This window comes from Balaenoptera ricei, chromosome 7 (assembly GCF_028023285.1).
Source record: "Balaenoptera ricei isolate mBalRic1 chromosome 7, mBalRic1.hap2, whole genome shotgun sequence".
Taxonomy (NCBI): domain Eukaryota; kingdom Metazoa; phylum Chordata; class Mammalia; order Artiodactyla; family Balaenopteridae; genus Balaenoptera; species Balaenoptera ricei.
This window is the reverse complement of record NC_082645.1, coordinates 77,331,324-77,345,020: the sequence shown is the minus strand read 5'-3', so window position 1 is coordinate 77,345,020 and position 13,697 is coordinate 77,331,324. Positions and strand designations below refer to the sequence as shown.

Below are 13,697 nucleotides of genomic sequence, written 5' to 3'. Positions count from 1 at the left end.
CAAAATTATGAGTAAAAACAAAATAAAGGCCTAAAATGGTGAATCCAAGCATAAGGTTACGATCTCTCTCATTCTGAACTGGACGGGCTGGTTTGGAAGCAAACGGTGGCTACTTCTCTTTACAAAAACACAACCCAGGGGCTTCCCTGGCGGCGTAGTGGTTGAGAGTCTGCCTGCCAATGCAGGGGACACGGGTTCGAGCCCTGGTCTAGGAAGATCCCACATGCCGCGGAGCAACTAAGCCCGTGAGCCACAACTACTGAGCCTGCGCGTCTGGAGCCTGTGCTCCGCAACGAGAGGCCACGATAGTGAGAGGCCCGCGCACCGCGATGAAGAGTGGCCCCTGCTTGCCACAACTAGAGAAAGCCCTCGCACAGAAATGAAGACCCAACACAGCCATAAAAATAAATTAATTAATTAATTTTAAAAAAAATTGTAGAGGGAATTAATTCTTCTAAAAAAAAAAAAAAAACACAACCCAGGGGATTTCTTTTTCTTGGTTGTTTTCCATTTTCTGTTAATTTTCCCAACCTTAATGCTTTTCTTGTGTTCTAAATCCAAGTGGATGAAAACTAGAAGGTAAAAGAAATAAACCAATTTGACAATCAGTGGTATTTTCCTAATCTTGCTCAACTGTATTTTTATATTAAAATCATTCTTATAAACAGTGTCCTCTTTTTCCAACACTGGATCAAGGAAACGAAATGCCCTGAGGCATCCAGCTGGTATTAACTGCAAATACGGAGCAGAAAGAAATATGGGGAAAGACAACAAAAGGGTTGAGGGGGTGGGGATGGGATAGGAAATGGATATTAGAATGGATTTAGGAGCTCTTCAATAACGAAAAGGTCTGGGTTGTCATATTCTTTGGACTTCATGCTCTTTTTACTTGTATGTTTTGAAGAAAAAAGTATGTTTCAAACCTGTTTGATAAAAAGTTTGCTGAACCAACTTGCTATAAATCCATCAGCCAGGGTCCCTCTGCTAGGAAACAGCAACAAAGAGCCCACAGGAGATTAAAATGCAAAATACACTATACAAACACACAAGTTACACAAATATGTTTCCTTCCAGATTCTAAAGCAGCCCTGCTGATGACATCAACTTAGCCTAACTCATGGTCAGCAAACATTTTCTATGAAGGGCCATATAGTAAATAGGTCTTGTAGGTCTTTTGCAAATACTCAACTCTGCTGCTGTAGCATGAAAGCAACCATAGACGATATGTAAATGAATAAGCATGGATGGCTGCGTTCCAATAAAATTTGAATTATGAACACTGAAATTTAAATTTCATGTAATTTTCATGTATCACAAAATAGTATTCTTCTTGTGATTTTTTTTTTCAACCACTTGAAAGTATAGAAACCTTTCTTAGTTCCTGGGTCCTACAAAACAGGCAGCAGGCCAGATTTGGCCCCTGACCATAGCTTGCCAACCTCTGACCTAGCTCATTAGTTCTTATTAACTCTGCCTGTACATCAGATTTACTCGGGCAACTGTTAAAAACTACAGTGTCGAGGCCCATGCCACCCTCAGTTAAGGCTCTTTAGAATTGGAACTCAGGCTCTGTGCTTTTGAAAGGTCCCCAGGTTATTCAGATACTGAGCCAAAGGTGGAGAACCACTGATCTAGCTCATTCTAAGCAGCTCCAAGTAATTCTTGCCCATAATCCCATCATAAAAAGATTTGGTACTACATCTTCCTTGTGTTCATATTGCCTATCCTATACCTTTCTTCTGAGCCCACTTCTGAATCAGGGTTACCATGACAACCGCTATTCAATCCAGGCCACAGTCCACAGGGCCTGGCCCTAAGTAACCCGTAAGAGGTAGGCTGTGCTATGCCTTCAAACCTCTCTCTACCCATGTGGAATTCAGCCACTGGAGTCTGTAATCTCTCGGACCCTTAGGTCTCGGATTGCCACCAACCAGCCCAGTGACTACGAGCTTGATATACCTTTCAATTCTTTTCCATGTTTCTAATCTCACAACTGATAGTTCTTTGGGACCAAACAGGTGCCGTAAAGATGAAAACACAAAATAAGAAGTATCCAGCGCAAATTACTTCATCTCTTAGAGCCTCAATTTCCTTATATATCAAGTAGACAACAACATCAACTCTGCAGGCTTGTGATAATTACAACACAGTGAGTTGCCCATAATAAGCACTCAATAAAAGGTATAATTATTACTATTCTTATTATTATTTTAAAGAAAAGTGTCCAAGTATCCTTCTTTTTTCTGATAAAAACTTTTATCCCAGAATTCCAAAAGAGAGGACACTAGCATTCCTCCCTCACCAACCATTCTGGCGAAGCCGGTGGCTTAAAAAAATCAGCAAGTGTAAAATGATGAGCAGAAAGGAAGGCAGCATTTTGATCTATGAAAAGGGAAAGAAGTAGACAACATATTTATTGAATAATCACTGAAAAGTATTGCAGCAACCTAAGAATCTCTTTAATATCTGAATAGGATATTTAAACTGCCGTAGTATTCACTGTTATGGGCTGAACTGTGTCCCCTCCAAAATTCATATGTTGAAGGTCTAAGTCCTAACCCCCAGTACCCCAGAGTGTGGCTAGGTATGGCGATAGGGCCTTTAAAGAGGTGATTAAGGTGAAATGATGTAATATGGGTGGGCCCTAATCGAACATGACTGGTGTCCTGATAAGAAGAGATTAGGACAGAGACAGACACAGAGGGAAGACCAGGTGAAGACACTGGAAGAAAAGCCAAGGAGAGAAGTCCTCGGAAGACATACATCCTGCCAACACCTTGATCTTGGACTTTTAGCTTCCAGAACTGTAAGGAAATAAAATTTCTGTTTTTTAAAGCCAGTCTGTGGTGCTTTGTTATGGCAGCCCTAGGAAATGAACACATGCACACTCATGAAATTAAGGATTTGCTAATAAAAAGGAATTTATAATATGTTTTACTAGATCATCTTCTGGACAAATTCTTTATGCTGAATATAGAGCATATTTTTGGAGTCCTAGAATTTGCCTGAGCATTAAGAGGTCTGGAAATACAGAAAAATAGTCTGAAAAATGCCTCTCAGTGACATACAGAGACCCATTGAACACCTATAGTGAAACAGCTCAGAAACAACATCATTGCTTTCCTATTTCACAACAAGAAGTCAGTAAGTATAAAAGTAAGACAAGAAATAAAGAAAATTTTAGAACAGGTGTTGTAGATAACATCTATAAAGAACACAATTGGTAAGGAACAAATGATTCAGCATAAAACACTATACCATGGAAAACCCAAATCACTTGTCAAACTCCTTGATTCTTTGAGCAAAATATAATGGTAGGAGAAAAGTACTTATGAGTTTCTAATTTCTTACAAAACCACAACCCACAGTGTTGACAGGATAAGTTGATTGGTGCTTATCTTATAATGAAACTGGTACTTGTTTTTTTTGTTTTGTTTTGTTTTTCAGAAAGACAGTATTCAAGATACAGAAGCAATTAATTGTGAGTCATCCTGCAATTCCTAACAGAGTGTGGGTTAATTATGATGCCCTACTTTTCTAAGTTAAACCATCTATAACATAGCTGAATAACCCCTGAGAACATTTCTAAATTACAAAGAACATGAATTTTGCTCAATAAACATTAGCTGAGATACCACTATGTAACATACACTGTGCTGGACTGAAAGGGAATAAAAATGAAGAGAAATCCTCCTTGCCTGCAAGGAACTTAGTCTAGTGGGGAGACAGGCACAGAAGCAAATAAATTAAATACAATACCCTAAGAGGTCTGCACAAAGTGCTATGGCTACACAAAGGAGAGGTTCTTAGCTACCCCCTGGGGGTCCCAGGACACTTGGGTTAGAAGCAAATGGACAAAGGAGGAGGGAACAATAGAAAGGTTAACCATAAAACCTCAAGCCTTTGCAGGCAGAGAGGGTATTTGAACGATATAAGAAGGATCAAAGTCTTAGGATTTATGAAGAGATGAGTGAACTTTTCCAGCCCAGATCCAATCTGGAAATTATTCTCTATTCCAGAGACAAAACAGGTTATGAGCAACAGAGAAGGATTTAAGTAGGATTATCCTGCAATGCTCTCAGATGTATGAGATGAAAGGGCAACACCACGCAAAGAGAACCCATTCTCAGCCGAATGAGTCATTGGCAGCAAGCATGCTGCAAAGCCTCTAATGGAGAAACAGAAAAGTTCCTCAAAAAAGAAAAAAACACTGGATGAAAACAAAATTCCCTGGATAAGGATGGTTCTTATCAACCAGACATGGAGTATTTGCAGATGGAGTCTGAATATGCACTCAACCTGTGGTGCAAGCCCTCGCACAAGGACACAGTGTTCCAACGCACAGAAGTGTTGCTCCAGGGCTGGGTGGAGACGAAGACAGACTAGCAACAAACCAGGATTCAGAAAGTAATATTTTGACAGGTTACAGACCATTGGGACAATGTCCTCAGCTAGAGGACAATGTCACCTAGCTAGAGTTTCATTAGGAACACCAGTTCCTAATGGGAAAGAAGTGGTCATTAGTACCAGATACTTGGAGCACAGTCTACTCTTTGCCTCATATATGAATCAGCTTAGGTTTTCTGTATGGTAAACAGTATACGGACTCACCCTTAGGCTGGGTTCCATCATTCCCAGATCATCCTTTTATGGTCTATATGAACTTGTCAGTAAAAAAAAAAAAGTTCTTTCCGATATTGCTACAGATGTCTTTCCAGAGCAGGCAGACATCAGCTGCTAATTAAGGTCAGGATTCTGGTGCTTAAAGTGAGCATTCAGTGTAAGCAGTGCCCTCCTCCCCAAGAATGAAGCTTATTTCCAGCATAATCACCTAATACTGACAACCTTAGAGTAAGAGGATGTTCCTGATTGTCAGCTTTAAAAGGGAGGAAAATATAAATCCAAACTTTTTAGAAGATAACTAAAATAGAAGGTTTATGCCTTGAAGACTTAAATTTCAGTCTAGAAAATTACCGTTTTTTCATATTCATCCCCCTCCTCCCAACCAACCTGCATGATGTAATGTCACTGTGGGTGTCCTCCCAGGATTTCTCCGCCTCTCCGTAGCAGAATAGGGTTTTACTGTCATTGTCTGGAATCTCTTGTCCTGCCTCCCCTTTCTTGTCCTCTCTACCCTGTGTCCCATACCCAGGGCTGGCTGGCTTGAACGGATCCTAGCTGGCACTCCTTGGAATTCCCACCCTAAGCAGAGGGCCCGAGCTACCATCACGGGACACTTCTCATGCCACAGTGGTAGCAAAAGCAACCAGACAGAGTGAAGACGTGGCCAAGAGTCAATGACCTGAGCAACATGTGGCAGGAGCTGCCACACCTCATGGCCAGTGCTTACCTAGAAGTGGCAGAGCTGATGACACACCTGTTCCTTCTTCCAAGACACGACTTTGGGCACTAGTATCTCTGATTGTGAGAGTCCTACCCTTGAAAGTGCTCATCTCTTCTAAGAAACCATCTCAAATGTCCCCAGGTATAACTGATCCTATCTCACCATCTCAAATGTCCCCAGGTATAACTCTTCCTCTGTTATACTCTTTGTTTCCATTAGGGTACTTGTCACAATCTACAAGTGCTATACACAGAAGACTGTGAGTTCCTGGGAGGCAAGGACTGTGTCTTTTTCATCTTGTACTCAAAAGGAGCCTGCCTTGCTCAAGTGCTCAGTGAATTATAGTAAAGTAGTTTAATATAATCTGATGTAAATGGGTAAAACATGAGGACAAAAAGAAGCACTATTCTCATGAAAACAGTGTTTCTCGATGGGCCACTATCATTTTGGATGGTATAATTCTTTATCATATGGGACCCACCCATTCACCAGGGGATGTTTAGGATCCTGGCCCTTGGGCGCTAAGTGACAGTCTCTGAAAAAACTAAAATGCCCCCTCAAACATTTCTAAACACCTCCTATTGGGAAGCACTAGATAAGTCCCTTAAAACAAAGGCTTCCTGGTCACTGTATCATAAAATGTCCTGTGTGTGTGTGTGTGTGTCTCCATATTCAAGTTATATTAGTACCTAAACAAATCTAGAAGGAGACAGACACCAAACCATGATCAATGGTTACCTTGGAGATTTGTGATTACAGACCATTCATTGTCTAAGGAGTGTATTTCTGTCGATTTTGAGTTTGCATAGTGAGTTATGTACTTTTTGAAAATCATGTAAAAATAAGCATTTAAAAGATGGGGAAAAAACTATCAAATTAGGCATGGGAAGGCAACCATTAAAAACTTAGGTTAAAATAATAAAAAAACTAATAGAATTCTGTACCCAAATTGTTTTTAAAGTATCTTTATGTCTGTGTTCCACACAAAAGAAACCAAAACTGATGGAAATCATAACCCCAATAACAGAATCATTTTCAAAGAAAAGGTTTGGCCCTACAACCAAAGATTAGCAAATGTTTTTATATTTTTGTGTTTCAAAATGTTTAAGTTGTGAATACGTTCGTTACATCTTATCATTAATCCACCAACCACTAACTATTTGATACTGTCACCTAAAGCGAGCTAAAAGTCACTGCAGAACAGTAAGTACAGCATTGTAATCCTCATGTCAGGGAAGGAGAGTTACATACACATGTATGCACTTACATGTGAAGAGACTATCTCTGGAAGAAGACACTAGAACCTCATATCACTGATGGGCTCTGGGTGGGGGGTGGAGCTGGGGGACTGTCCCAAAGGTGAGAGAGAGACTTTACTGAATATCTTTTAGAACTCTTGAATTTCTTCCCATGTGTATATCTACTTTCTCAAAGAATAAAGATTAGTCACTGTGCTTCATGTAGCTATAAATAGGCACAGTAAATGATGTATGATGCTTGACCCATGGTTTTCCAACCTGAAGGGATCATTATCTGGGTTTCTATTTTGGTTTAAAAATAATACAACATTCTAGCTTAATTAATATTCAATATTATTTCTATCTTTTGAATCTGTTACAAGATTGGGTGTAAGTCAAAGAGTCATACAAACAGTTAAGAAAGGCGCATGAAATATTCAGCATTGCCATGATTGTGTTCTTTCTGGACAAAGAAAATTGGCAGTCTGTAGAGATAAACTTAAGAAAAGTATTCATTTGCTTCAAGAGCCACTTGGATCATCAGAAAGTACTATATGTAATACAATGGGAACCTTTGAATCAAAACCGCTAAGAACAACCAAAAAAAAGATTCTATTATAAAACATCTTTTTTGGTGGACTATCTGGCACAGTGCGCTGCCTAGCTTCTGTCCTCTAGCCACATGAATTCCCAGTGGACCCACTGGGCCACTGTCCCCACCCATCCCTACCTGTGACCTGATTCCTACTCCTCCTTCAGATCTCACTCAGCTCCTTATACATGAGCACAGCATCATGTGCCTCTCCTCATAACCCTTATCTCAGTTGTAACTGTACATTGACAACTTGACTGTATGCTCCATGCAAAATGATGTCTATTTCATATTATGTTGGCTCAGATTTATCTCGTGTGCTTGACACATAGCAGGCACTCAATAAATACTCATGGACTAGAGGGAAAATATACATACTTTAAATAGAACATCACACAACAAATATTTATTGAACGAACATACTCTGTGTTAAGTGCCAGGCATATGGTAGTGAACACGATATAAATGTAAACTATGCATATACTATACTTGTAATTATATGTGTATGTAGGCACCTATTATATTGGTAATTATATATGCATACTTGTAATTATATATATATGTATAATAAGATACTTGATCATGGTATAGGAATAAGTGATGGGTATGTGAAAGAATGAATTGACTTATAAAAGAGGCCTAGAAATAGAATGATTAAAAAAATGGACGTCCACATTTGGCAATATTTTTGATTAATGTTAACAGGCTATGCTCGAAGATAAATATTCAGTCATTTACGTGGACAAGGAGTAGTTCAATGAATAGCTGACTATAGTTTGCTTTTGCGGGGCATCCTGAAGCACCAAATGGATCCTCAACACATGTGCACAAGCAGATAACAAGGATCTTGGGTACCCACAAGCCTATCTCACCAGAATAAGAGTTAGCATGTAAGCCACAAAGCTCAAAGAGTCAGTGGCACTGCCATACCAACCACAGCATAGCCAAAGGGATCACCAACAGAGACCCTGGAAGCCACCAAGCTTCTATCGCCAAACAGGTGTATGTCGCTGGCCACTGACCCATCTTTGTAGAACAGAGAATAAGAACCACACTGTATATCAGAAGAGTGAATGGGGGAAAAAGAATATTCATCTAGCTATGTATGTTTTCTGCAGCTACGAATACTTCCTTCTATTTTTTTCTGCTAGAAAAAGAAAAGATAAAAGTGAAGTCTCAGTCTCTGCTGGTCTTAAGTCATTCTTTATTTTGCTGCCTTCAAATCTTTCCTCTTCAAATGACTGGTAAGCTAAGCTAAGAGTATAAAAATACTGGTAACCATCAGCCGGGTCACGGTGCTGGTTCCTGGCCATATTTACATCTTTGCATTGCTCTTTTAGTTTATCTGCCCGCTTTTTCTTAGCTTGTGTTTATCTCTAGGTAGAAAAATAAGGATGTTTAAAACAAAATAGAACCTTGATTAATGGAACCCAACCACTTGAAAGATACAATATGCTGTTTTGTTGTTATACCTTCCATTAGGGTAAAAGTCAAATGACCAAACACACATACAGATACAGCACACACCCACATACACCATGATTTTGTTTAAAAATTTTCCATGGGATGGCCTGAGGTATACATAAAATACAAATTCTATAATTTCCAAACAAGAATCATTGACAGTTGTCATAGCAATTAATTTGAAAAAGGCCTCAAGAGTTTTAGCTGACCGTAAGCTAAATTTGAGGGAACTAAACAAGTTCATCAAAATTCAGGCTGAAGGAATATCATGACCAAACCAAAAGGACATAATAATCCTACTGCTCTTGACTTTGGCCAGACCACAGCAGGAAGTGGGTACAATTAGGAGATCGCTGACAAAAAAAAAAAAAAAAAAAAAAAAAAGGAGTCTGAATGAGGGGGAAGATTAAAAAGGGGAGAGTCTGGGATAAGATATTCTGGGGAAAATCCCTGAGGGAGTTGGAGAAGCAAAGCGGCAGGAGGGACATTCAAATATGTGAAGGGCTTTACTGCTGAACAGGGTGTGGGCTGTGTTAGCCCAAAGTCATACCTGAGAGCAGTCAGTACAATACTGTTGTTTTAGCTGCTAAGCAGAAACTAAGGGAATGCGGCATTCTCTCTTTTCAACTGGACTTGATCCTGGGAAGATGTGGACCTGCCTGGGACCTCCGGTGTAAGCCTAGAAATGAAGCCTACCCAACAGGAGACAGAGCTAGTAGATAGAGAGACTAGGCTCTGATCACATCATTTGAGACCTGATTAAAGCCACACCTAAGGCCATTTGGTAGACTTTTAAGATAGACAATATACTCCTTGTTTTGCTTAAGCCACTTTGGGTAAGGTTTTCTGCCACCTCAAGTGAAAGAGTCCTAAGTGACACAAGATCTTAGCTACCTTGTGAGATAGCAAGTTCCATATCACTAGAAGGGGCCAAACAAAGGCTTAGTAACAATCTGCCAAGGATTAGGGGGAAGTGAACCAAACTGGGATGAAGCTAGGCCTACCTGACTGTATTATTTTGCTAGGGCTACTGTAACAAATACCACGGACTGGGTGGCTTAAACAACAGAATTTATTTTCTTATAATTCTGGAGGCTCTAAGTCTGAGATCAAGGTGTTGGCAGGATTAGTTTCTTCTGAGGCCTCTCTCTTTGGCTTGTAGATGGCTAACTTTTCCCTGTGTCCTCACATGGTCTTCCCTCTGCATGTGTCTGTGTCCCAATCTCTTCTTCTCATAAGGACATCAGTCATATTGGATTGGGATCTACCCTAACAGCCTCATTTTAATTTATTTCTTTAAAGACCCCATCTCCAATGCAGTCACATCCTGAGGCACTGGGGAATAGGACTTTAACATATACGCATTTTCAGGGAACACAATTCAGCTCACAAAAATGACCTCCAAGGCTACTTACAACTCCAGCATGAAACAAAATTTAGTAAAGAGTGCCAGTTTTTTGTTGTTGTTGTTGTTGTTGTTTTATTCACGAGCCATTAACTCTGTGGACCAGAAATAGAGCCTGTGATACCAGTGGCAGCTTCTCTGGCCTCTAAAGTCAGAGAGTGAGTCTGCACCCTTAGCAGAGGATTGTTAGCATTTTGTACAACCCAATCTGACTATATTTATTCATTTACGTTATCTAGGGGATTGCTATTTACTTTTCCAGAGGTTGGTGTAAAATGAAAGGCTTTGACAAACAGTGCTAATAAATGTGTTTTCACAAGGGGTAGCACAGTGGGACGTACGCTGCCCCTGGGCTGAAGTGGTGGAATCCAGGGCACAGGCATCCTGGAAGTGGATTTTTCTCAGGAATGGTCCTAACTGCCCGGGCTATACTACAGGGGTTTTGAAAAGATCAAATAAACACGTCAAGAAAAACTGCAAACATCTTGCAAATGTGTAAACTACCATTAAATACAGTGCACATATTTCACCAAGAGCAGCCAAGTCTTTTACAAATTCTGTCTGAGCCAGCACATGGAGAAATGTCTAAGGTTTAGGATTCTAACTTCCATTCAAGTCAGCTGGCGTTGGAGAAACAAAATTCTCTACACACAGACCCCAACGACTGCTATCATAAATCACATCCCCTATCACTGGCTAGACAGTCTGTTGTCATGGCATGGCATGGCCTGGATGAGTTGGCATGAATGGCTTTGTGTACATTTCTGACTCATCAGCAAAAACCATTCAAAGCCTGAGTCCTTGGCAGGGTGGGCAGGGAGGGGGTGAGATCTGATGTGTGGTTTTTCACATACTGAAACCAAGCAAAGTAAAAAGTTAGATCATTAGAGTTAGAACTAAACAAAGACACAACATCAAGTCCAATCCTCTTATTTTAGAGAGACAAGGAAATAGAGGTCCAGAGAGGTAGAATGGGGCCACCGTTAGTGGGCCAGTGGAAGGTCAAGGTCCCTGCCCCCTTGCCCTAGGGCTCTTTCGGCAGGTAATAACAATGTGCGGTGTTCCTACACCAAGGCCCCTGCGTGAAGTCAAAACCTAGACACGGACTTGAAGAAACGCCTCTGGGTTGGACCAGTGGAGACAGGGACTGGTTGTGTTGGCCTAGTTATGCTTCTGGTAGCAGCTGTGCACTTGGATTAAGGAAGTTGGGTGTATGTTTGAGTTGACTTTAGAAGATGGTTAATATTTTAAACTTTGATGAATGATTAGTAGGAATGAGGTAAGAGAAAAGTAGAAAAACAAATGCCACTCAACGGCTGCCCAATATCCTGGATCACAAAAGAAAAATTTACCCAGCAAAATTTTGTGTTCTGAGATGAAATGGACCAAAAGACCATTTCTACTGATGTAGCCCCAGAGGCCTCAGGTATCAATGCTGAGGCAGGACAGGATTTCTGCCTCCACCTGTGGGCTGGACAAGGGCTGCCTCGAGCAAGCAGACTTTGAAATCAAATAATCAGAAGTTGACCGTAGGGTTTGGGTTGCGTAAGGAGTAGAAACTATGCAGGGGCACACCCCAACTCCTCACCCCCAACCCCACACAGAGAACAGGACTGTGAGAGCAGAACGAAGACAGGGGCTGTTCAGGAGGCTGCATCTTGGGTAGATCCGACCACAGGCACAGGCTCTGCTCACCACGCCTGCAGGTCTCTAGATGAGCCTGGGAAGTCTCCGAGATGGGCTCACCCGCTAGGGGCGCTGAACGGCGCCCCGATCTTCTCCATTCCTCGACCCCTGAGGCAGCTCCACAGAACCCACTGGGAGGAGTCTCAGCTGCTCCAGCAACACTGGGTTTGGGGCCATCTCCCTCTCTTTCTTGAACTTTCACTTCCAGACTTAATTCAATGTGATCCCAACTCATAATGCTAAACATCCTCCCTGAAGTGACAATTAACTTCTGGATCTTTCAAGTATGGAAAAAATAATGGAAATACAATTACAATAAACTCCTGCCCCAAACTTGTCAACTAATAAATTTTTATGACCAGGAATTTTGTGCTATTCTTTTTTAAAACAGGGAACTTAACTGAATAGTAGATTTTGTTCAAGCCACTTCTGTCCCCTCTTTTTGTGACACTCGGGAAGAAAGAGCATCAACATCAGTGGTCTTGAGACTTCTGTCTGCTGCAGGACCCTCCCCATGCCCATCCCCCCATACTAACATTTTTGTAATAGTCTCCAATTCTTTCGCATTTTCCCCACTTAGTATCTCATTTATTCCTGCCAATAATCTTCTGAAATAGGAACAGCAAGAGTTAGCATTCATTCTATTTTACAGCTGAAGAAATCAAGGCCCTGAAAGGTTAATAACCAAGTTGCAAGGTCTAAACAAATTGCAGAACCAAGACTCAACTCTAGGTCTTCTGCTGTCAAATCCCAGGCCCTTTCCATGGTCAGCAGAGCCCCTCCATCATGAGTGTAAGACTTTGACAGGAACTCAGGGAAATTTAAAACGTGCTCTTTTTCACACACAAAAATATTAATGGCCATCCTACCTTAAACATCTTGTTTCACAGAGATTTGCTATAATATTCTCTCTGTACTTGAAACAAATTGTTAGGTTTCTAACAAAATCTCATTAACAGAACTAAGAATAACTCAATTATTAGTAATAACTTAATTAATAGTAACGAAAGAGTAATAGTAATTAATAGTAACTTGATTGAGTAATGAAATAGTAATGATACTGGTCTTCATCTACTTTGATGAATACCAACATTGCTCTTGATAAACTGAAAAGAGCATGGGAATTATAAGCCAGGGACCCTGGGCTGAGTCCCTACTCCATCACTCAGAATGGTGGACCTTAGGCAAATCATAGCAAATCTGTTCCTTCCAAGGCTTTCATGGTAGCTCTGACCAACCAACCAGTATACATGCTACCAGGAATGTGTACACAAGTAGAAAAATAAGTTTGCCACTGCCAGACCCACTCTAACTGTCATCCCCATGCTGGGCCACAGGTCCCTCCTACTCTAGTGTCCTCTTGACTCTTAGAATCTTTGGGAATCTCAGCCATCTATACCCTCCTCAGGCTCTCCTTGCTCTATCTGTTTAGGCATGTGTCTTAGTCTGCTCAGGCTGCCACAGCCTGCTCTGGGTGGCTTAAACAACAGAAATTTATTTCTCACAGTTCTGGGGGCTGGAAGTCTGAGACCAGGGTGCCAGCACTGTCAGTTTCTGGTGAGGACCCTCTTCCTAGCTTGCAGACGGCTACCTTCTCACTCTGTCCTCACACGGCTCAGAGAAAGAGCTAGAGCAAGCTCTCCGGTGTGATTTCTTATAAGGGCACTAATCCCATCATGAGGACCCCATGCTCATGGCCTCATCTAACCTTAATTATCTCCCAAAGGTCCCAACTCCAAATACCATTACATTGGGGGTCGGGGCTTCAACATATGAATTTGGGGGGACACAGTTCAGTCCATAGCAACACAGTTCTCTACCCTAATACCCACACTCGCTAACACAATTAGGAACAGACCCTGGGGCTCCATGAACCCTGACTGCAGGTTCTCAGGGGCTCCACCCCAGGCCCCCTGGGAGTCAACATGGTCTTTCCACCAATGGAGGATATCAGGCTCTCATCAAACC

At 41.3% G+C, this 13,697-nt stretch overlaps 1 protein-coding gene across 2 annotated transcripts in view; it reads right to left on the bottom strand.

Moving 5' to 3' along the window:
* Window positions 1-13,697, bottom strand: part of MFSD6 (major facilitator superfamily domain containing 6) — a 73,010-nt gene that overhangs the window by 19,964 nt on the left and 39,349 nt on the right. The gene's annotated exons all lie outside the window — the stretch shown is intronic.